We start from the raw sequence: 21,960 nt of genomic DNA, 5'->3' as shown, positions 1-21,960 counted from the left end.
TAGGGGAGGGAAATGTAACTCTACCTATACAATGACAATGGGAGAATGAGAATGGGCATTGCTCCCACTAATAAGACGGTTTAAAAAAATGGACTTTTTACAATGTTGGCAGCCCCAAAACAAAACAAATGTGCTGCTGCTGATGATACAAAGTGTATAAATGGGCTGGAAAGGACTCTCACAGGTATGATAGAAGATAGGTACCCATGGCTTGAGAAGGCAGTTTGGAGGCTACATATTGCCCAGGTTCTCCTCTCCCATAAACATATATGACATATCAGAAATATCTGACATATCATATCTGGTAATGTTTTCATGAAAGTAAGACTAATTTGCTTTGAGAAACCCACCAAACTGATAAAAGGATGATGCATAGGGGATTTTATTGTATTGTGTTGCATTGTACTGTATTTTACTGGCACAGGTTAGCTCAGTTTTTCCATAGAACAGTTCTAGAATGGTGGAGGTTGAGCACACACATAGGTCTTCAAACAAACAAGCTCAGTGCCGTTGCATGAATGTGCATGAATGCCTAAATTCAGTGGTCTGATGACCTGACTTCCTGTAGATGACTGTATGAATGAGGTATATGTGATTCTGCAGTTTAGGTTAGTCCAGTTTTGGAAAGTGGATCAAATTTCTACTTCCCTAAAATAATACATTTTCTTCTAAGGTTGTTATTTTCCCTAAGGCTGATAGCTTGATTTGTTTTCTTTCCAAGTACATAGATATGGAGAAAAAAAAAAAATACATCTAAAAAAGCATTGTTTTATTGTCTTTGAGTTTAACATTTCCTTCTCTAGTGAAAAAATTAGACTGTAGCTATCTATAGAGACCACTGTGATGACAAACCTCTGATTTACAGGTCTTGAGGAAAATCTGATGAAGGAGTACCTGTGGGAGAAAATGATGCATTAAAGTTCTAAAATCTGCTTTTTCTGCGATTCAAGTTTAATTTGTCTGTTGAGCTTATATGTGCCTTGTGTATTTCTTATTGGTGAAAAATTACAGAAAACATTTGCAGTGAAGAAAAAAAGATCTACCACATTTCAGAGGTATTTGTAGTACTATGTTTAAATTATTTTTTTCCTGTCTCTGAAAAGCCCTGGGATGCACTGAAGCAGGCGAGAAAACAATGATTCTGATCAGATCTGATCTCTTCCTGCCTCAATACGCTCTGTGCTCTGTGCACACTTCCTAGGGCTCTGTTTTAATAGGATTCTTTGTTAAGAATTTGAGAGAGCAGACCTAGTTTCTCTTGAGCATTACAATCAAGGTTAATAAATGTGGGAAAACAGTATCTAAATAGAAGGATTTTTTTTTAATTCATGTACTTCTGCTTTTTTCCTCTTTGAATTATTGATTACCCAGTCTCAGATTCTGTGTTGTGAAATGACTTACAAATTTATGATATTCACAGAGGCAATACTGAAAACCTTTGTAACCCATGTGACTCTCCTGAAATTATTACTCATCAACATGAATTAGTCATCAGAAATGACAAAACAGAACACTCCTCTAGGAAGATCTGAAAAAGGGTAAGGCACTGCTTAAAGATAAAACCTAAGAACATCTGGTTCAAATGAAAGACAGAAACTTCTCAAGCACTCCACTTACAAGCTGCATACAGGCGTGCAGTCAGGGCCTCTCAGCCATCTTTTTTCTCTGACTTCTCTTCAGCCAGTTTCCCCTGGCTGCTCAGGCTGCTGATAGGTCAAGCTGTAGCAGATAAGCTCCATGAAGCCCACAGACTTGTCCAGGAAGAAGCCTGCTCCTGGTTCATGCTGGCTCAGCAGCACAGTCTTCAGTCCACAGCAAACAACCTGCCTGCATCCTCAGGGTGCCCAGTTTTGGCTTTTATACGTTGTATAACTCTACTGGTCGTCATTAGCAAGGCTGAAGCTGGTATTGGTAAGTTGACCACATTGGACATCACAGATGCCCTCACCTTTCTGTTTGCTATTATTTTCTCATTCTGCTTCTTTAGCTTTTCTGTTTTGCACCCTTTCTGTTTCCTCCTGTACAGCCTCAATTCAGAAAATCTATTACACTACCAGATACCTCAGCTACCCACATGAGAAAACCCAGATTATTTTGTCTTTTTTTTTTTTTAATTTTTTTTTTTTAAGTACAGCTGAATGGTTAGTTTTCAAAGGCAAACTGAAAGTTAAAACTGAGGAAATGTCATGCTTGGCACTGTTATTGTGGCTTAAGTGCCATTACAATGTTGACTTAAGTGCTTAACTGCTTTGGGGCCCAATGTTTCCTTTCATTCTTTACAGCTTCATTTACTTTTTGAGCTTTATGTCTTTTCATTGCTTTTTCATTGGATCTGGAACTAAAAATGTGCACCATGCTGTTGCTTTCTGGCATTTACTGATTTCAGTGTGATTTTTGGTAAGCCCCATCTGTACTGGGCAGAAAAGGATGAGATTTTGGTCAAGAGAGTCAAAACTCTTGAGATCAATTCATTCATGTTGTTCTGTCTGTATGATCTTTGGCATATCTCCCTGTATATACTGCATAAAAGGAGAAATACAGTGAGGATTGCAGGAAATTACGATTACAGAATTGATAAACCATGGCGTTACTAGGTAGTAATATATAGCTAATGAATTAAGGGTTCAAAACAAAGAAAAAAAAAATCAGGAAAGGAAGATAACAGCAGGTTAATTTCTGTGTGAACATTCACCTAGAATACAGCAAGCTCCTCAACATTTTACCCCACCCAAGGGAGCATCCCAACTTAGGACAGACTGCTGCAAGACACTGCTTGCTCAACAGACTCTCATGGTACAAGGTGTAAAAACATCCCTGAGCTGTCTTTGGTGTCAGACAGCTTTACTCTAATACCTGGAGTAATATCCTGGGGCACTAATAATCTTAGGGTGTCCTACTGCCCTGATTTAGAAATTCTCCATATGAAAGTGGGGAGGCATTGCTCACTGATAGCCATTTTCTCTGAAGTCATTATGAATTCATGCAAATAAGGTATTTGTCTACAACATATAAAGTGAACAATGATACTCTGAGAGTTTGTTAAAACGCCTACAATAAAAAAAAAAAAAAAAAGAGAAAGCAAACCCTCCACAGTTAATGTATGTGGCCCTAATAAATCAGAACAACCGTGTCTCACTGTTGATGTAGAAGTCTCATAACACTGCCTTTAGCAGGATGCTATCCTTCCTCAGTATGTATGCTATAGGTTGCATCTCGTAACAGGACTCTCCTTGCTGTCAGAAGCTGTTCGTGTCTATAGGTAACTTCCCTTTGTAACTTTTCCAGGGACACCATACAAATTTGACCTTTTCCCTCCATTTTTTTTTACTTCCTATGCCTTCCTTCCTTCCTCCTCTCTCTCTCGTTCTATCCCCCACCCCCTCCCCTCGCCCCCCCTTTTTTTTTTTCTGCCTGCCTCCTCTCCCAAAACACAGTTACTTGTAATTTACTGAGGACATAGTCTTGAGGACTGAAATACCATGTCACTTCCTTTGTCAGTTTAGGTACTATTTCCTGTACTTGCTTTACTAATTTTTAATGAGGGGTAAGACCATCTTGCCAACTCCCAACCCCACCTTCTTCCACTGGTTTTGGAGGCTCAATATACACCTTTCAGCATGAAAGGTCTTCATCCACTGAGCTGTGCATTCATTGTCACTTTGCAGATTGCCATAATTGATGCAAACACTGAAAAAGACTGAAAGCCTGACAGATGCTTGATGCTGGACATGAGGTTATCAACAGTTTTCAGGTAAATACAAGATTGGTATAACTGACAGATGTCATCTTTTCTTCCAGGGATACCATAAAATAAATAGCAAAGAGTTCTGTATAATGCAGGATACCAACCCAACCCCACCCTCTGCCTTTGAATTTATTCAAAATTCTTAGAATTTATTTGTAGTCTAACTGGGTTGTTGAAGTTTCATCATCCTAAACTCACTCTAATAGGATGCATAATCAGACCCAAGCGTTCTTCTTCATATAGTCACACATTATTCTTAGACAGACAATTAGTTAAATTTTACTTAATGTTTCTAAGTGAGCCAGCATTTACAGTACAAAAAGCAACATATATAAAAAAAATCGAAAATATTTTAAATCTTATAACTGCCTAGAGAATGGAGTAGAGATTTCCACTCATTTAGAGTTGAATCAGTTGAAACATGCATAAATAACTGTGGATAAAGACTAAAAGCAGCATTAACTCTAAGCTCCATCTCCTGCAGAAAGTGGAGAGCATGAGATCCTAGTTGACAGAAGGCTGAATTCAGTGCACATGGGTTTTCCAGAAGTGTTTGTAAACTCACAATGAATTAGTTTTAAATATGAAAATAATATGGAAAAAAGATGAAATGAACGATTTTTTTTTTTAGGAAATCTTAAATAAAAAACATTTCTCTAATTTGATTTATGTTTTGAAGACATCTTTTTAGAAACTTTACTATTTTAAACACAAATTTAAATTAATCTTCTAGCCACCAAGATCAACCACACAGTGGTCAAAAAAATGAACAACCACAGGGAGCACAAAACATATCAAACCACTTACTAAGTCTATAATGGACTGCATAATTTTACCTATAATGTTTTTGAGAAAATCAGCTTTGCTAAATGCAAGCCAGATCCTTATGTAAGAATGTATTTAAGCATTTAGACTTTTAAAAATACAGTTTCTTCAAGATGAATCTATGAGGAAAGCAGTACAGGCACAGGTACTTTTACTTTATTTGCTGATGAAAGAATTTTAGATAAAAGAACTGTCTTATGCATACATAACTATTAAGAATGCATCCTATGTTTGTATGTAAAATATTAGGTTTGGAGATATGGTGATCAAACATGGGTGAAAAAAGCTGTTTTTACAGTCCTAAAATTAATTTTTAGTAATAAGATGCAGTTTCACTCAGTTGTCAGGTGTGTGATTGCAGAATTTTTGCATCATAAATTAATCTGTTTTTCACACTGTACTGAAATATGAACATTGCTTTGTACTTGTGAAGAACAGTTGACCTACTTTTTAAGCCTACTCTTTGTTAGTCACATATATTGAAGGAATTCAACTATAACCTTTTATAATTAAGAACAATGCCTGTGAATGAGATCCAGACTGCTTACAAGACTTAAAAATCAATTAATTTATTATTAATTTCACTGTACTGGTTAAACCTATTCAACAGAAAGCAAAATAAACTGCTGAACTGAGCTTTGTGAAACAAACCCAACCTAAGCTATTAATTTTACTCCTTTCTGTCTCTGATTAAGTCATATTTGATCCTGTAATCAATTCTCTAAGTTGGAAATGCTGAAAAAGTTTTATTTGATCTTACCTGATGGCATAATTATGATAATGAAGTATCTGAAGTAGTGTAAAGCTGGCTAAAATATAAAATATAGCTAAGTATATTATATTTTTTTATTTATTTGTGTGTGTATAGACACATCACGAGAATTCTAAAATTGTGATTTTAAAAAGTATCAAATTGTGTGGAAGTATAACTAAAAATGCAATGTTGGGTTTGATCTTCTGTTTCAAAACCCATTGTATTCATTAGAGATATCTTGCCCCAGTCACTTCCAGGAGCTTACCAACTTGGACTTAAAACTGTTTAGACTTGCTGCCTCTTCAAGTTTTGGTCATGCAAAGTTATCACACAACTGGAAAGAGAGATACGCGATCTCATGTGGGGCACTAAGAAGTTTTCACACAAAGGTGCACATTTTCACTCCAGTTAGCAGCTCTGTGTTACAGAACATTACTGCTCCAGAGTTAGAAAAAATTGTAATTTCTAGGCTAAGTATATTGCTTGTCTTTATACAGTAATTTCTTCATAAGCGAAAAATAGCATTTTTTGTTTAAAAGTTTTCCTGGACTTATGTTTCCCCTCTTGATATATTTTATGAAAAAGTCATGTCCCCTTGAAACAACTAATTTGGACTGAAAAAGCTGAGCTTTCCTAGCCTGGGACTGCCATTCACTTGACCATCCTAAGACTCATTTATCTTTGTCAGTTAGCTTCTGTAAATTTTCCTTAGCGTCGGTGGCCAGAGTTGTATACCAAATTTCAGCAATGTTTTCATAGTTACCTTGTTCCATACCTCCATTAGTTACCTATTTTCATTATTTCTTCCTTCATTTTTATGTTTCCTAATTGAAAAAAAATTCTGCTTATGACCTAGAATCACATTCACTATTTAATAATTTGCTTTCCTGTGGAAGCTCAGTGATCCACTGAGCTCTCTGTGCTATTCAAGCCTCCCCAGAGTACTGCAAAAGTTTTGAGATATTTAAATGCACAATTCTGCATTTTCCCATTGACTTTCATCCTTTTTCTTCTTTTTAAAGTCCTAAAATCACAAAGTCTGTCAGTATGGTAACCTGATCTTGCCTTGTACTGACATCCACCTTCAGTTTCATGTCACCAGCAAATGTCCTAGGCATACTCCTATGTTTTACTTCAAGGCTATGGATAAAACACTAAGCAAGAATGACTCCATTAATGCTCCTGAAAAAATGTATGTATCCTTTTTGAGTAGGATATTTTGTCTCACTTCTGTTGGATTCCTCATTTTTGTTGGTCTCTTACCCAGCGTACATTTCCTTTAGAACTTCCATCATTTGCATATTTTTCAAGAGCTTTCTACAAGACGCATCATCAAATGCATCACTGAAAGTCCTCACAGTGCGTATCTAACACATCTCCCTTGCTTAGAAAAATCACTTTTCTCATAAGCCTACCTTTTCTTTTTAAAGCACATCTATTACAATGTAATGGTAATTGCAGAACCTCAGAATAACATTGGTTGAGAAATCTTGCCTCTTTCATTGCAGAGTAGACAGTATATGAACAACAAATAACTTAGGTTTAATATAATAATGAAAAAAAAATTCAACCTGTATACAGCACATCTTCTATGAGTTTATGAACATTTCAAAACCTTGTGTACCTACATTCATTTACCAGATTTCATAATGATAATATTCAATTCAAAGTATAGTTCCAGGTAGGGACTGTGAACTGCTTCTAAAACAGCCCTGGTAGCAATGCTCGTATGATTTGAGCAACACTGAATCAGGGATTTGAGGTCTGTTGACTTACTTTCACTGCATGTTGTCTGGACAGTGTAATGATGGAATGGGTTCATAAACCAGCTTGAGAATACATTTAATTTTTACTATAAGAGCTATTCCCTTCAAGTCATTGGCTCTGTGGTAGTACTGCTATGGTTGCCATGTGTCATTACATTTGGCACTTTTTTACATTTATGTGCTGAAATGATCCAGTTCATTATTATATGGATAGCATTAAACTAAACTTCCAAATTTACACTGAGACCATTCTGTTAATTTAAAAATTTGTAGGCAGGCAGATATATAGTTCAGTGGTCTGCTTTTGGGCTTAAAGAGAAGACCATACCTAAGTGCTTTGCTGGCACAGGATCACAATATGTCATAGTTCCAGAAGGATAAATAACACTTGTTCAAATACTTAAAACCTTCTTATAATGTATATTCTCCCTTTCTTCCAAGTTGGAAAACTTAATATTTGATGTGCAGTTTCAACATTGTGATTCCATATGTATTAAGTGTTTTGTTTTATATTAAAGCTTGTTTTGTTGCTGGCTGAGTTTGGATTTTCCTGCGGTTATTTTGAAAAGAGCAGAAAAACATGTTTGAGAAAGGTACCTAAGAGTTATTTTATGGAGTTACTTAGGATTTTCATCCTTACAGTTTGGCATTCAGAATGGTGGAACAAAATCTGATGCAATACCATGGAACATAGAGGGTGCTATCACCTTGTGCTGGATGCAGCATGTCTCTTGATGTCCCCATCTTGTTCCAGTCATATAGAAACCACACTATTAAATATGGAATGCAGATGACAAAAATTGTCACTTTACTTCCCTTTAAATCCAGCTATCCCAAGTTATGGGCTAAGAGTTTTGTATGTCCAGAAATCTTTTGTATGCCCAGAAACATTTTGTACTGTATGACAATAACATGTTCTGTGTATCTGCCTCCATTTTTTTACAGTTTTTTACAAGCATGACTTTTATTTGTATATACACTTAAGTTTATATGCATTAAGACAAATAAAGATTCATATACAGGGGATGATATTCTTACCTCTTTGAGTTTCTTATTAATATGCTTTTACTTGAATGTGGTCATAGTCTCATGTTTGGTTTATGTTGCAGTTACATTGTGAAATGAGTCATTTCACTAACGACTAAAATTTTCTGTGACTGTAAAATTACTTTTTCAGACAGTCACTTTGTGGAAGGACTCAAATTTGTAGGTACTTAGTGAAATGACTGGAATAACAAGCACTTTGTTACCCAGTTGGACGGTTCCACTCAGTCATTGTATGAAACACCTAAATGTTTTGAGTGTCTCCTAAAACTTTTTACAGTAGTGAAATCTAGCATACTGCAAAATGTAGCATGTAGGATGTTCTGTTGCAATACTGCTAGAGAAAGTGTCTTCCATCAGAAAGAGTACTCTCAGAAGCTTCTTACTAATGTTATTAGTTACCAAATACAACTGTTGCACAAGAAAGTATCACTCCGCTTCTCAGTTCTTTTTAGCTTTATTGGAGTTAGGGTGCTGCTGATTTTAAGGGTACTTCAAATTTTTGTCTTCCATGGTAATTTCTTCAATCTTTTTATCAAACAGTTAGGGAAAATCTTAAGTCTTTCTGGTGGGAGTCTCATCAGTTTGAAAGAACTTCAGGCCTCTGTGACACACACCATCTAAGCCATAGTTATGCTGCTCTGGGTACCTCTGTCAGTATTATGTTTAAAAACACATTAATGCGAAAGTATTATATAGTAACAATATATTACACCACTGGTGCGATTTCTGTGTGCTACATACCACACAAGAAGAGAAAACGTGGAAGTATGTCCAACTTCCCTGAGCAGTGTGACTCTCCACCTATAACATACATGTTGTATAGGTATTCTTTAGTTTTATCGATCCTGGGCTAGAAGGAGAATGATATATAGTGTCTTTGCAATAATCTGGAAAATCCTCCCTAAAAGCTATTTCCTGGCTATTTCAAAATATCTGGCAAACTATTCCACAGATCTTTACATCTAAGACTGTAAGGTTGCTTTGCAGCAGTATTGGTTCTTACTAGAAAAGTAAATTAACATATACTATCAGAATTGTATGACTATTCATTTTATGTAACTTACTTTGCAAGCAGCTGGATTTCAGAGAATTTTCCTTTCATGATTCAGCTCACAATGAAAATTAGAATGATTCCAACTAGTTATTGATTCTCTTATCAACAAAGTTTAAAGAATGGCTTCTTTTGTCAGTTTTAGCTTGATACTATCTTTCTCCTTGAGTTCATTTGCAACCCATTTGAAATTAGATTTGAGGTTGTGTGCTGTATGCAGTGCAGAAGAGAGGTCATTGACAGTAGAGGGTGGAAGCTGGGATTTTTGTTTTCTAGAAGGAAGACTCATGACATCCACTGTTACCTTTTAAAAAGCAAACATTGGTCCATTAGGTCATTGATGGACTTGGTATTTTAGGAAAAAACAATAAACTATTCTTAACACAGTACCTTTCCTTTTAAAGTGAGAGCTCATTCATTGGATAGGCTTATAGGAACATGAAATCTGCTTCATCAGACATACTAGGCTGCATTTTTGGCATGTTGCCAAACATTTCAAAAGCATTGAATATTTTTTTATGGTAAAATGTTCCTTTCTTTATACAACCCACACCCATATTAATATATACTCTATAGTTCTTTCACATTTATGTTGCTTTGCAAGATCTACCCAATCACATTGAATGAACATATGCAAAGAAAAATGAAGGCATACCTGATAGAGAATATTTTGTCTGGTGTCTGAGGTCAGATCTCTCAGTATAAATATATTTTTTTTTGAAAATTTCAAAACTATTTCCTTATGGTTATTAGAAACATAGTGGTTTTCCAGCCAGTAAGTCAAACAAGAAATTTACTTCATATTAAGAGCAATATGTACTAGGCAGAGTGGCTGTGTGTTGTACCTAGGCTAGGTACCACTAGGAACTACCTGGAAAACTACTACTTTAAAATTAGAAAATAAATTATATATATATATATATATATATATAAATTACTATAGATATATGTTTTAATGATTGGTCAGCTATTGAAAATCAGCTGCTATAGGGAGCAACAGTGAAAGACCTTACTTATTATAATAGCTTGTAAGCAAATAGAATGGTCTTATCTAGTATATTTATAACTGAGCGTATTGTATACTGCTAACATGCAAAATGTGCTTCTAAGAGCTACTCAGAATTCAGAATTGTAATACAAAGTGACCACAAAATTCCTCCCCAAACTCTAGCTAATAGGTTAGTTTTCTGATTTCTTTATATCTGCATCAATAACATCATAAAATTGCCATTAAAAAACATATTTTTGACTCCAGGGAAGTATACTTATAGAAATTTTGCATGCCAAATGTTTTTGCAGGATATATATTTGTTCATTTGCTTAGTTTTTGCGTACTCTAAGAGTAGTACATACAGAGCAGGAAAATGAGGTCCCCTCACCTTGAGAAGAGCTTGAGAAAAAGAAATAGATATTTCTGTATTTTTAGAAGTTTTTATTAATACAAATTCTCTTAATCTCTATTCCTGTAAACAGAAAAGCCTCAGTAGATAACATGACTATGTTTTTTGTGGTTCTAGCTTTGAAAATCAATTTTAGACATCCATTTTGAAATAAAAAGTGCTGTTTCCCATATCTATAAGCATAGAAATCACAGAATATATGCATGCAAACCTATTTTACAGCACTGTAACTTTTATCATTTTGATTGGAATTCCGTAAGGTTTGATGCTAGTCCTGGAATTAATCCTATTATTGCATACGTGTCACTTCATTTTAAAGGGTAGGTAGGTAGGTATTTCTTTCAGGTGTTATTTGGTTTAACTAAACTAGTAAAGAAAATCTTATCCCTCATTTAACTCAACTGGATGAGTTGATCTCTGGCATCCATTTCCCCTCTGACTATTTTAGCTAGACAATTTACTCCAAATTGTCCAATATTCACAATAAAACAAATCACAAAAGGAATAAAATAAGTAGGCAAAACTTCTGAGTTTATATGGAAAAGTACTGTGCAGTGCAAAAGTTTAATAGGGCTTTGATTTGGTTTCAATTAATGTTGCAAAGCCTCAAAACAGGTCAGAACATTACTGAAAACACACTGTCTTTTCTGGTGGGATTCATATGAGCAAGTAAAGACTTTTAGCAAAGATCCCACAAACTGGTCTTTAAAAAACATGCTTACTGGTCTCTTAAGAAAGCCAAAGTTGACTATTGCTGATGTAGTCTTCCTCACTTTGGCTGTCTCAAGCCCGGTGAGATAAAACCCACATTTAATATCTGCTGTGTAAACACACAATACTCAATTGAACATATGCCCAAGGTCTTACAAATAGAGGTGTTTCAAATATGTGTTTTACCATATTTAAATAGGTGCTTTATGATGATGTCTCACATTTCTTAAATGAAAAGCTGTTTCACTGAACCAGTAACAGTCTGCTTAACTGTTCATAAATTCACTAGGAAACATTTAATTACAGTTAGAATAGCTCACTGACAAAGGGTGTGTTTTAGAGAGAACTCACTGGCAAAGGGTGTGTTTTAGAGAGCTAACAGGGATAAACAGTACTTTATATACTCTGCCGGGGTTTATAATCTAAAGAGATGAAGCAAGAGAGTCTTTCTAAAATATTTTGAGAATCTACAGGAATTCCCTTGAGATATATGTTGATCTAATAGACCCATAAATTTCACAAATTGCTGCTATAACAATATTAATATTTTTTTTCTTTTTGAAAACTGTTTGGTGGCAAGCATAGGTTTACTTTACATCAGACATCTCTTAAACTAAGAATCTAGAATGTGGTGAGTGTTAATTGCTTACAGTTGTGCCATCCTCTATTACAAGCATGGGGAAATTGGTTCCCTGTTTTTATTCCTGTTTGAGCATGGATAGCTCCTTATAAGAATATTTTTAAAGGTGCACAATTAAAAGTCTGTAGACACAGAACAATTCACTCACTGTATGATGTATATTGAAATTTAGTGAATAAGAATTTATTTTTGTCTATTCTGCAAAGCTGATATTAAATCCTAAGGTATAGTTCACACCAGCAAATAAATGTCTTTTCTAAAGTACTGCTAAAATACCCCAACTTTTTCGTCAAGGGAGCAGCTCTATAATGGCCCAAAGAACATCAGAGGAGGGCATTTCCAGTCCTCTGTCCTCCCTAAGATACAGTGCCTGAGGTCTCTCTGATCTTACTACTTAAAAGCTATAGGTATCACATACTGAGCAAGGTCCTTGATAAAGTGATTCTACTAAACAAGTAGGCCAGGGCATAAGGCATGAGTAGCATGTCACAGATTGTATGCACTCCAGTCCTCCCCTACCCCCTGAATACAGGACTGCATACAGCTGCCCACAGGGAATGGTCCTTGGTCTATACTAGCACTCTGGCAACACCTGGATGTGGTTTGGGGACTAATAGGTGGCCCAGCTGAAAAAACGTAAATCTATATGGATGACCATGTGCCACTGCTTAGGCCTGCATGTGCACTGCCCTTGTCTGGGTTGCTAGCAGAGAGATACCTAAAGATACTCCGATTGCTGTTCCCAGTTTGTATTGAGGGCTGCAGAAAAAAGGATGAGAAGATGTTTTCTAGGGACATAAACCTGAAAAATTATGCACCATGGAGCAGAAGTAGCTTTTTCTGTGCTGTTGATCTCCAGCTGGGAAGGGATGTGCCAGGGCATGCTATGGCAAGGGTGGCCACTGTTGGTGTACCTTGGCTAGGGTGGATGGACCAGCCCAATTGCATCCACAAGCCTACTAGCACCCTGGTTTATGCATGCCCTCAGCTGCTCCTACATTTACAGCAGTGGAAAACTCATAGAAATACTTTCAGATCTCAGTGTGTCCCGAGTCCTTGTGCTGCTCAGAAAAATAAACTATGCTTGCTGCCGGATGTTTTCCCATTGCCCCATATAACTTCAGTTCACAGAATTTTCTGTTCATTTTGTACCATATTGGTTAGTCTCAAGTTGGTGCAGGCATATGCTACAATATCTATGATCTTTCTTGGTCAGATGACACTTCAGTCATACTTCTGCAATGTACATTCACATTTTTACTAATTAGGAATTCACACACAATACCATTTTAAATTCACAAATTCTATGAGTAATCCTCCTAATAAACATGTTTAGTAAATTATTAAAGGAAAAAACAAAACCATGGTATTGATTATGTTGCATTAAACCACAGTAATCCAATTGCCAAAATAATTTTGTGTTTTGTTTATCTATTACATATACATTACATACACATACACAGAGAAAATTAAACATAAAGTATTTTGGTCAAAAATGGTTTTCTGAAATGAAACATATTGGTATTTTTAATATTCCCTTAACCTTGAATATTTACTTTCTGCTCTAATGGAACAGATAATGAGGGTTTTAGTTACCCATTTTATAGAAAATGTTCTCTTCTGTCTGATAATGAAGCCAGAAAACATGACAATTCAAATTTATGGGGGATTCTACTATGGTTTTCTGCTTCAGCCTGATTGTCCACAAAACAGAAGCAGCCTTAGTCTTAATGTTTGTCTTACCTATATTTATTCTAAGCTACTGCTATAGCTCTCAGTTAAGAGATTTTAAATTATTAGTTTAACCAGGTTATTCTGACTATGCATCTGTGAGGGTTTAGCAGTGTGATGAAACTTGTAATTTATATCTTATTAGAACAAGCGGAACTATTTTTTGTTACAAGCCTGTTGAATGGAGTTTAGTCTCTTTGTCGCTGCATTTTACACAGTTTTATTTTGTCATCAGTCAAAGCTTGTTCTTTATCTCATTCTATTTTCTTGCCAAATTCAAACATTTAAAAGAATATAAATAACTCATGCTCTTTTTCTCCACAGCAAGCTCTACTAGCTAAATTTACCAGTGATGAAAGTGTTATGATTTAAGATACTCCTTCCTGAGAATAAGACTATAGCATATATAAAATAGAGAAAAGTATGAACATTAATTAACCACTTAGTCAAGAAGAATTATGGGAAAAGCTTTTTACAATTGCTTCAAATCAGATTGCAATGTATGAACAAGAAATTACTGACTGGAACAGTATAAAACCAGAACTCAAGATATGTAAAAACATGGCACCAATGCAATGTCTTTCTGTATAGCTGCCAGGCCAAACATCTTAGCCTTTCATATAGGAATTATTTTTGTTACCAGTTATGGAAGAGAAGATGATGTTGCCTTCACCAATAGAATCTCCTCTTCTTATCTGCAGTAACTTGTACCAGTTTTAAAACAGAAACTTAGGAGAGCAGTGGGTGTTGAAACACTGAGACAGCATTAAATATGAGGCTTTCTACTGGAGAACAATGATGTATAAGGACCAGTTAATCTAAAATTACTTGGATTATTTCAGACAAATTTACTCACATCCAGATTCTTGAGAAAACACTTTGCAAATATGGATAGAACAGTTCCCTATCATAGCTGGGAAATGCATGTTACGTATTGGGTTATTTATTCACCTTTTCTCCTGTTTTTTTTCCCTTTAGCCTCAAATATTTTCTTGTCCAGGTGATTAAGGAGGTAACACCAGGAACTTCAAGTGAAATTCAAGTTTTCTGTTGGATATCATCTACTTCAGATTTTTCTTGGTTTTTCTCTATCAAATTGCCATGAGTGACTGCAATTTTCATGAAGTGACATCTTCTAAATTATTCTCTGATTTTCACAATAATATATTGCTCCAACTGCATGCCCAGTAGATAAAAAAATAAATTACATTAATGATGCATCCAGCCTACTCACAAATTGCCAAAAGTTTCACACAGTATCTCTATATAGAATCTGTGTCTTTTTCACATGCATCATTTGCCTTATGCAACCAAGCAAGACATAAAACATTTGAGATCCTGACGCTCCTGATCTGACTGTATCAAGGTCCTTCAGAGTAAAATATGTTCTTCCTCTTCAGATGTTCTGTCTAAAGGCTGTTAACTGAAATTCCACAGCTGACACGATGTTCAGTATGGAAAATGAGGCTCTGTACTTGCTAACCAAGTTGAAAGACAGTGAAAATTTTGGAAACTCACTATGATATTGGTTCTATGGAGATTTCCACTAAAATTCACAGGTAGTAACTTTATGTAACACATCAAATTTCCTTCTAATGTGTTAGCGTAGTCCTGCATATGATGATGTGTCATAACTCAGGGAGGAGGGAACAATTAATGAATTTCTGTAAAAAGGTTTTAAGCAAGAAGTCATATACGGGAGAAAGAGCTGCTACAGGGTAACTAGTGAACCATTGCACTGCCAAAAGGTATACCAATTCCCTCATGCACAGAAAGTGGTGAGAACTTTTCCTCTGTCCACTTATTTTACAAAGATTCCTTCTGTTTGTAAGACAATTGAGGAAAACAAAGATGTGGTGTTTGCTATCATCCATGTATCTTCTAACCCTATGCTAAGCTCATTTGGCTCCACAAGTTGTGCTCAAGACACAGGTATATCTACTGCCTCTGCACAGTCTAATGTCACTGCTATACCCAGTTCTCTGTTGTTGTTAAAGGATTTGGCATACCTCTGATTGCTTTCTATTTGTCTTTATCTTTGTGCAAGTGGAATCCCATGATTTTTCCCTATTTATGTCTTGCATAATAATCTATGTACCCTCCCAGAAACGCAACACATCTCTCTGCGTCATTTTAGTAAACATTTTCTTTAGGATTATGGTCAATGTTAAAATCAGAGACTTGAAATCTTCTTCAGACCCTGGCATTAGGAATGCAGTAAGGCATTAGATCCCCCCCCTCACCCTATATACATGCACAAATAAACTTTACATATCTTTGTCTTACTGAAGTATGCCATATCTGAAAGCTTAGGAAGATTTTAAGGTTTCAGATGATTTCTTAAGTCCAGCGTTTCAATCACCGTGTTCCTTGACAGATGCTCCATTTTCTTGCTGGCAACTGAGCTACTGTCACCTATCTGGACTTCTATAAGACCTTTGACATGGTCCCCCCAACATCTTTTTCTCTAAATTGGAGGGATATGGATTTGATGGATGGACTATTTGGTGGATAAGGAAGTGGCTAGATCGGGAGAGTAGTGGTCTGGATGGAGATCAGTGATGAGCAGTGTCCCTCAGGGGTCCATATTGGGACCAGTACTGTTTAATATCTTCATCAATGACATATTGGAATCAAGTACACCCTCAGCAAATTTGCGGATCACATCAGGCTGAGTGGTGTGTTTGGCACTCCTGAGGGATTGTATAACATTCACAGGGACCTGGACAAGCTTGAGAAGTTGGCCCGTGTGAACCTCAGTGAGGTGCAACAAGGCCAAGTGCAAGGTCCTGTACCTGGGTTGAGGCAACCCCCGGTATCAGTACAGACTGGGGGATAAAGGGATTGAGAACAGTCCTGTGGAGAAGGACTTTGGGGTAGTGGTGGATAAAAAACTGGACATGAGCTGGAAGAAAGCCAACCGTATCCTGGGCTGCATCAAAAGAAGTGTGGCCAGTAGGATGAGGGAGGTGATTCTGCCCTTCTGCTCTGGTGAGACCCCACCCTCAGTACTGCATCCAGCTGTGGAGTCCTCAGCACAGGAAGGACATGGACCTGAGGAGGGCCACAAAAATAATCAGAGGGCTGGAACACCTCTCCTGTGAGGGAAGGCTGAGAGAGCTGGGGCTGTTTAGCTGGAGAAGAGAAGGCTCTGAGGACAACTTGCTGCAGCCTTTCAATACTTATAGGAGGCCTATCAGAAAGATGGGGACAGAGTTTTTGATAGGGCCTGTAGCAATAAGACAAGGGGTAATGGTTTTAAACTAAAACAGGGTAGATTCAGACTAGTTATAAGGAAGACATTTTTTACCTGGGTGATGAAACGCTGGAAGAGGTTGCCCAGAGATGTCCCATCCCTGAGACACTCAAGGTCAGTCTAGACAGGGCTCTGAGCAACCTGATCTAGTTGAAGATGTCTCTGCTTATTGTAGGGGGGTTGGACTAGATGACCTTTAATTGTCCATTCCAACTTAAACCTCTGTGATTCTATGATTCTATGATCTCAATTAAAAGTGGTGTTCTTTTCATATGTTCTTTTTCCATAATGGAAAAAAAAACCCAGGAATGTGGCTTGGAAGTACCTGCTTTGCAGCTAAATAAGAACATTATTTTTCTCCATATTGGAAAGTTACTCATCAAAAGGCATTGTGTTGCTTTTCTAATGTTTCCCGAAGCACCTTTGCTATTGGAATACATCAACATATACCTATAGCAGGCATTTTAATAACTCAGTTTTGCTATGCAGCAGCAGTTTTAACAAGGACGGCATAAGCAGTATTCAGATTATTCCAATTATTTCAGGTCTGCATATCTGCTTCTCTTTTACACCTTCCCAGCCACAATGATACAGAAAAGGTAGGACTGAATAAAATGTTAGTGGGAAAAATTCAGTTTAATTAACTGTCTCTTAGAACAATGAGACAAGGTGAAGCGCAACTCAAATTTCATATTGCGATTCTGACCTAAATCTTTTTGTATCAGTGGCTATTGAATAATTTGGAGCAAATGACTCAAATATTTCCTCATTTCTTTGGCTTTTAGCTCATAGTATATGCTATATTTAATTTTGACTCCAGATTTAGAGCTGTAGTAATGACTCTGGAAGATTTCTTCATCCTTGTCACTACTATAAGGCAATTTCACACTTTCCTGACTCTCTAAGAGATGTAATACTTGGACATGTTAATTGACCAAATCGTCAGTAAGAGGGAGAGGAAAAAAGGGAACATGAAGTATAATTCTGTTATGAGTTGACTTGGAAATGTAGGAATGGTCATTACACAACAGATATTCAGAGGGAACAAAACTTAAGCTCTTTTCCGTTTCAATAAACTACTTTGAACTCTCAAATGGACTGCTGAGATTAAGCTATAAATATACCAGCATTTTGTTGAAGATTACATGTACACTGGGAAAGCTGGTTAGGCCAGAGACTGACCTTAATTTGAAGATAAGCCTTCTCTCATCCAAATGCTTGGTTAAGGAAAGTCAGGTATGGCTGTGAATACTAAATAGCAGTTTGTTTCAGGTGTTGGGAAACTGCTACAGTCACTTTACCTGTAAAAATCCCACACCTCTTCCTGGATTTGCCAAACATTGGCTTCCATCTTTATGATGCTAGAGAAAGCTGAAGATGCCCTGCCTTAGGCATATATATAACTGCTAGTTCACAGGAGCAAAATCTTACTGTTGCATACATTTTAAAAAATAAATTAAAAATAAAAAAAAAATTAAAGATAAGAGAATTTACTGTCTCAGATATGAAACAGGCTGCAAAAATAAACATTCAAATTCTTAGCTGGTGTCACCTGATGGTCAGCCCAGAAGTTCCTAGGATACTTTATGGTATGTATATATTGCTAAATTAATGGGATTTATTAGCTCTTCTTTTTGGTATTATTATTGGTCCAGAGCATTCTTTGATTAATTTTTACATTTGTAAAACTCACCAAGAGGCAGGAAATTCTTCCGTACCTGTTGGTAGAGTCAGATTGTTAAAATTACTGGTGGATTTACTTCATATCACAATCTTCAGTGTTGTTTTCATTGTTCAAGGGAGTGGAGAAAATACATAACTTAATCCTGACTTTCCTTCTTTCCAGGATACCAGAAGATCCCCTTGCCTTTCACAGATAGATGAAGTGAATCCTTCCCAGAGAAGACTGTGTGGATCTCAGGGGACAAAGGAATGGGGTAGCAAAAGGGACACTGTTTAAATAGACAGCCTGGGGCTATTCCTGTTGAATCTGACAGATGTCTTTCTTATCACTGCTGTAAAGAAGAAAAATGGTTATTTTTCACTCTGTTCAAAACCAAACACAATCCCATTCTTATCCTTATCATAATAATCTTCACCTTCCTGACTTGGAAATGGAAAATGGAGACCAACAATGATGTTAACTTCTTCCTAGCAACAAAGCTGGAAAAGAGTTACTTTTCAGTTTACATGTAGTATCATGTAGGTGCATGAAGATGGGGAGAAAGAAAAGAGAACAGTCAACCAAAAACCAACCCCCAGTTCACTTAAAACACGTGTTTGAATACTTCTTTCTTGTAACCCTTGCTGAATTGTCAGGAACTACACAGGGCAGGAAATATCTGGGTATGAGCAGTCCTAGTAACAGCAGTGCTTACAGAAAACCCTTTTATATTGTTTTAAGCGTGATCCACGATCCACAGTATGTTTTCTTTTTAAAAATGTCTAAAACTACCTAGACTTTGGAGAAAAAAGGTGAAGTGGAACAATTAATATCACAGAGCTAAACTTAAATAAAATCTGCATTTCACCTTTGGCTCCTGAACTGAATCACAGTGATTTGCATTCTTCCCTCCCCTCCCTCTCAAAAGTGTAAAATAATACTTCAAAACTTAAAAATGTGCCTCCCATAACTTTAAATGACACTTAATACCACCTCCTTTTGTCATAACAAACCAGGCTTCTACTCCAGTGGGGGCTATGTGGTAATTTTGACTAGAACAGTGGAATTATGATGGATTATTTTTAACTTTGGTTCCAGCTCTTTGAGTTTCATTCTGACTCGCTTGACTGAATTGATGGGAAAATTAAAAGCAAAACTTGGCTGAAGCAATGTTTTTTAAAAAGCAAAACTAGCCAAGGAAGCTGATAAAACACTTTTACAGGCCCTGTTAAAGATATAAAGGGCTCAGTCCAGGCATGTTCTGATGCAGCTCAGCTTCATTGTGAGGAAAAAAGGTGAGATCTGAAGTCAGGTATCATATATTAAGACTGACTTGGAAAATCTCTGAAGTTTTTGATTTAGTTGGAGGTAAGGGAGCAGAGTTGATCTTAAAATCAGTTATGTACCTCATTTTTTTCTTGCTGGATATTCCTACCCACAAAAATACATTTATTCTGATAACATGTTTGACACCTTTGTATGTCCATTGGTAGAGTGGGAGATGCAGAGGGTGAAAAAGTGTAAAAAAAAAAAAAAAAGAAAAAGATGAGGAATATGCATAAGGAAAAGAAACAGAATCAGAGTAAACTGGAAAATGAACACAGGAAAGATAACATTGAGGTGGGAGTATATGCTTAGGTAGTACGGATTCTTTTACCTCCACCCTTTAAACTGTGTGAAAGTCATTTCATACCTAAACATACTTAACTGGGGGCAGAAATCTCTAAATCACAGTTTATGTCAAAAATGATCACTTGAAGCGATAGTCATTCTTCATTCAATCTCTTTCACATGGATAGTTTAAAACACAAGGAGGACCTGTACAGATAATGTATGTATCTGATCTTTTTTTCTGTCTTCTCTATTTTGTCATTGTCAGCCTGTTGTGCCTCCCACTGCATTATGGGCAGATCTTTTAAAAAAAATCTCCTTAGAAATCTAGACCCTTTCAGAGGGGAACAGAACTTTATTTCCTTCCTGGAGAGTACTGGAATAACATGGTCCTAAAATTGAATAGATACATTATAACAAAGGCAGTGAATGAGAAAACAGAAGTATTAGAAAAAGAATCTGAAGAAGAGGGAAACATTGTGTCTGCTGGGATCAAAACACTGAATTCTGCCTTTCAGGGTTGGGGTAAGAGGTAAGATGCATCCATATGTTGCTAGCATTTAAAACAGTCCATCTGAAGCTTAAATATAATCAGGCAAGTAAAATCGTTTATGGTTAATTATTCTGTTTTTAATGGCTTCTCTGGCTGGAGATTAACAAGAGAAAACCATTTCTGAGTTGGTTTAATATAATTACTTGATAGAATAGATAGGGTTTCAGGGTTTAAAGATCGGAAGATTAACTCAAGTAACTTTACTTGATAATTAGTTTTGGGTTGCAGCCTGTCTCTAATACAAAGAAATTGAAGTGGTTTTGCTTCCTATTCTAGATCAGCTTAATGTGAATTTGAGTAGCTTTTTTGGAAAGGGTGGCTATCAGTTTCAAACCTATCAATGATCTTGCATAGCTGTTAATGCTTTTAGCATCTCTTTTACAGTCTGTCTTCTGTTATGTCAATATGTATATAGGGTTAACTAACAATACCAAAATGATTTTTTGAAATAATAATTCACTGCATGAAAATTCAGCCCTGCATAGGCAAATTATATATTAACAATGCACCAATGCATAATTTATAATTGTCTTTGACCAATGAAAGTAAACATTTTAAATTGGCAGTCAGGAACATGTCTGTGTTTCTGGATAAAATAAAAGAAGACAAGATAGACAACACATTTTAGTGTTAGCATCTATCAAAACAGGTAATTTTTTTCTTTTTTAATAGAATATTTTAAATCTTGAATTACTACTGGCAGCTACCCAGTTTCTGAACACTTCTTGTAGAGCTATACAAATATCACCAGTTCTGTTATATACTATAAGGACCGTACACAACAAAATGACTGAGTCTGACAGCTCACAGCATTTTAGGTTTTGAAAACATGCTCACAGCCTTGTGTGCACCAGATTCAATACTTGCATTTGCTCTGGGGCAATTACTTATGGCTGCTATGCCTAAACCCTTAATAACATCATGACACCAAACGGAAGAAATAAAATAAAACTCTACAGCCAAGCAGGGGAGTGAGGATGAGTAAATAACAGATGGCACTTTTCTAGGGGACTAGTAAAGGTCAGTAGGGAAATAATTTCTTTTAGGAGTTCTTTTAGGGCTGAGGGCAGAAGGAATGTCATATGTGAACCATAAATACTAAACTGATAAGATTGGAAAAATTGCAAATAATTCATTATGAAAACTATCTTCCACTTATTCTGATAAAATAAATAAAAAAACCCCCAACAACTTGTGCTGTATAGCC

General features: G+C 36.3%; 1 long non-coding RNA gene across 1 annotated transcript; it reads left to right on the top strand.

Moving 5' to 3' along the window:
- The first annotated feature begins 1,639 nt into the window (after window positions 1-1,639).
- On the top strand, window positions 1,640-21,037 carry LOC121082941. Its single transcript, XR_005826181.1, has 4 exons — window positions 1,640-1,911; window positions 3,666-3,751; window positions 15,071-15,229; window positions 18,773-21,037. It is a non-coding gene; the product is annotated as an uncharacterized LOC121082941 (long non-coding RNA).
- Window positions 21,038-21,960: the final 923 nt, after the last annotated feature.

The sequence above is a fragment of the Falco naumanni genome, chromosome 2 (genome assembly GCF_017639655.2).
Source record: "Falco naumanni isolate bFalNau1 chromosome 2, bFalNau1.pat, whole genome shotgun sequence".
Taxonomy (NCBI): Eukaryota; Metazoa; Chordata; class Aves; order Falconiformes; family Falconidae; genus Falco; species Falco naumanni.
This window is presented reverse-complemented; position numbering and strand designations above follow the sequence as displayed.